Source organism: Microtus ochrogaster, chromosome 22 (assembly GCF_000317375.1).
Source record: "Microtus ochrogaster isolate Prairie Vole_2 chromosome 22, MicOch1.0, whole genome shotgun sequence".
Lineage (NCBI taxonomy): Eukaryota > Metazoa > Chordata > Mammalia > Rodentia > Cricetidae > Microtus > Microtus ochrogaster.
Window position 1 is genome coordinate 15186214 of NC_022023.1, and position 4047 is coordinate 15190260.

Consider the following 4047-nt stretch of genomic DNA (forward strand, 5'->3'; position numbering starts at 1 on the left):
AGACCAGCCTGGTCTACAGAGCTAGTTCCAGGACAGGCTCCAAAGCCACAGAGAAACCCTGTCTCGAAAAACCAAAAATTAAAAAAATAAAAAAAAAATAAAAGTGTGAGCTCCATTTCTCTTTTAGACTAGTTAAACCTCAGTGTGGCCTTGAACTCCTGATTTTCCTGCTTCTACCTCCCAAGTGCTCGGTCTGTGCCACCGCTGGCTGGCCTCTATGGTTAACTAGTGGCTAGCTCTGCCATCTGATCTTCAGGCAAGCTTTATTTGATAGAGCACGAACAAAATATCACTACAGACTTAGTTTCCCGTGAGTCCCTGAATTACTGGCATTTTCTGCTGGTCCCCAACACCTCTTTCTCAGCACCCGCTCTCAAGTCCAGTCCAGTCCACATCTGAAGCACAGTTGAGAATCTGCCACCAGTCCCTTGATCCTTCATGAATCTGGAAAGTCTAGGCTGTTCTGGACTGCTGCTGACCCTGCTTCAGCCTGGCTGAGGAAGAGAGGCCCCATCTCTCTCAGAGATGAGCCAGAGCCACGAGTAGGCAGGTGACACACGAAAGCACTCCTGTCTGACAGTTCCACATCAGAGAGGACTTGGGGACCAATCAGAGCCATGTTCCCAGCAGCCTGTGTGGGTGGCACTGTGGGTGTTCTGTCTCAGCTAAATCAGGACTTGCTGCCAGCCACCCCTCTGCACCACAGAGGTGGCTGCCAGTTCTGCAAAAGGGTTAGTCATTGCTTCAAGAGAGCACACAGACCCATACACAGCTGGGGTGAGAGAGATGGGCAGCAGGACACAACTAGAAAGTGGCCGAGTGTCCAGGCAGTCATAGGCATTGCTATGTAAAAGGTCCCATATCCCCCAGAAAAGCAGTTGCTGCCCAGTGCAGTCGAGGATGAGGTGTTGGGAACACCAGGGCACCAAGAGTTACAAACAGCAATACCACAGAGGGAGCTTGCCAAAATGCTAGCAGATAGGATTTTGGAGTGATGGGCTTAAGGAAGGTTTCAGTTCTCTCTTTGGTAATATGGGAGATGGAGGACAGAGAGGGCTAGCCTCTCCACTGTCTCCACACAGAGACTCCCCACCACCCACACACACCTTTTCTTCCTTCCATATATGGGATCATCTACACTCACTATTCCACAGCTTACAGTGGTCATTCAGCTGATGATTACGAGCCATCCTTACACAAGATCAGCTTTTGTTACTGGCTGTAGTTGTATACTATAAAAGCCATCGTGAGCCGGGTGGTGGTGGGGGTGCACATCTTTAATCCCAGCACTAGGGAGGCAGAGGCAAGCGGACCTCTGTGAGTTCGAGGCCAGCCTGGTCTATAGAGCAAGAGTTCCAAGACAACCAGGCCTACATTGAGAAACCCTGTCTCGAAAAACAAACAAAACAAAGTCATCATGAACACCGAGGGAAACACAGGATTAGGCTCCTATGAGCCTCCAGTCCATGGGGGCAGGGAAGGGTGGTGTCTCCTCCAGTAGCAGTGCTTTTTTTTTTATTTATTAAGTATACAATATTCTGTCTGCATATATACCTGCAGGCCAGAAGAGGGCACCAGATCTCATTACAGATGGTTGTGAGCCACCATGTGGTTGCTGGGAATTGAACTCAGAACCTTTGGAAAAGCAGGCAATGCTCTTAACTGCTGAGCCATCTCGCCAGCCCAAGTACTTTTTTTTTTAAAGACAGGGTCTCTCACTGGATAAGTAGGCTAGTCTGGCTGGCCAGGCCACCCAAGGGTCCCTCTGTCCCCTTAGTGCTGGGATTTCAAACTTGAGTTGGCACAGCTTGGCTTTTTACAAACTTTTTTTTTAGATTTATTTACTGTGTATGAGTGCTTTGTCTGTGTGCATGAATCTGAACCAGAGTTTATAGATGGTTTTGAGCTACCATGTGGGTGCTTAGAACTGAACCCAGGTCCTCGGCAAGAGTCCCAAGTGCTCTTAGTCTCTTAGCCACCAGCCCCTCTGTCGTAGGGTTTCTGTTGCTGCAATGAAACACCAAGACCAAAAAGCAAATTGGGGAGGAAAGGGTTTATTTGGCTCACACTTCAACCTTGCTGTTCATCACTGAAGGAAGTCAGGATAGGTACTCAAACGGGGCAGGATCCTGGAGGCAGGAGCTGATGCAGAGCCAGGCTCCTTTGGCTTGTCCCAGGGCTTAGGGACCAGACTCTGAAAAGCACTGATGCCAAAGCCACCTTGCCCTTCACCAAGCTTCCCTGCATCACTATTTTGTCTTTTCTCTTCTTTTTTTAAATATTTATTTATTTATTTATTTATTTATTTATTTATTTATTCTGCTGTGTGTGTCTGCAGACCAGAAGAGGGCAGCAGACCTCATTACAGATGGTTGTGAACCACCATGTGATGGCCGGGAATTGAACTCATGACCTTTGGAAGAGCAGGCAATGCTCTTAACCACTGAGCCATCTCTCCAGTCCTTTTGTCTTTTTATTTATTTTTTTTCCCATTATTTTACAGAGAAAAGTAATCACAGGACTCTTTGGCTATAGGCACCAGAAACCTAATTTAAGTCAGTCTGGACAGACGAAAGGGCACCTGCTAGTCATATACAGCTAAACTGCACAAGCAGAAGGAGGGGGTAACTCATCCTGGCCTCACCAGGTCTTTTCTGCAGCTCCAACCTCCTTTATCCACATCGTGGGTCAAGGCCAGGCGTCTGACTTCTCACTTGACAGCTACCACACCTGAAGACATAACCCAACCTTCTGGCTTTCTTTTATTTTTTAACTAAATAACTGACCAATTTCATGGCCAAAAGTTCTGTTTCCAGTAAGGCTCAATGGCAGGCTAAGAGCTGTCTCCCGAAGAGAGAATCGCTGCCTGCAGATGACAGTAGAGTCTTGCTCCAAAATCCCAACGGCGGCTTTTGTGATTCACCTGCCAAAGGCTCTAAGCAGCATCCCTGTCACTCACTGACACCTCAAGGACCACAGGGTCTGCCGGATCGTATGGTCATAGTGGTGGAGCAGCTTGCACTGCAGCCTGGACCTGCTGAAGAGCTGTCTCCTGTTCCAGGCCCCACACAAAGCTAACAGCTTTCCAAGTCACTTGGCGTATGGGCCGGAGTAACACACCCGAGAGAGGGGTGTGCTGTCTCCTGAATCCAAACAGGCCCACTAAACATTGTGCTTTCTGCCTTGTTGGTGGGAGGGCCAGGTGCAATAACTTATCCTTCTCCTTAGAAGGAATGTCTCTCTCTGCATGCCCCACACACCACTGAACTAAGAATCTCACTGAGATAAAAGGCTCTTGAATTTTGGTAGGATTTATTTCCCAGTGTATATGTGTTATGCACATCAACAAGCCCAAAGTTGGTTCTGAACCAACAAGTCCAGAGTGTTGCTGCCTCCTGCTCACTTGGCCCAATCAGCGTAATGTCATCGACATAGTGCACCAGTGTGACATTTTGTGGGAGAGACAGATGATCAAGATCCCTTTGAACTGAACCAGGCATGATGGCACACACCTTGAATCCCAGCACTCGGGAAGCAGAGGTGGGTGGATCTCTGAGTTCGAGGCCAGCCTGGTCTACAGAGTATGTCCAGAAGAGACAGGAGAAATCCTATCTGGAAAAACAAAAACAAAACAAGGTCCCTTCGAAGTAAGTTATGGCACAGGGCTGGAGCGTTAACACATCCTTAAGGTGAAACTGTAAAGGTGTACTGCTACCCTCACCAACTGAACGAAAACAACTTTGGATGGTCCTTAAAGACAGGTACTAAGAAAAAGGCATTTGCAAGATCAAGAGCTGCGGACCGTGTACCAGGAGATGCGCTAATCTGCCCAAGCAAGGACACCACATCTGGTGCAGCAGCTGCAATTGGAGTCACTGCCTGATGCCATTCTCCACGACCTGCTCTGGCCAGATCAGAGCGTTAAAGAGCGATGTGGCAGGAGCTACCACGCCTGCATCTTTCAGTCTGGATGGTCACACATCTGCAGCTCTCCCAAGGATGTGCTATTGTTTTTGATTTACTCTTTTTTTTTTTTTTTTTTTTTTT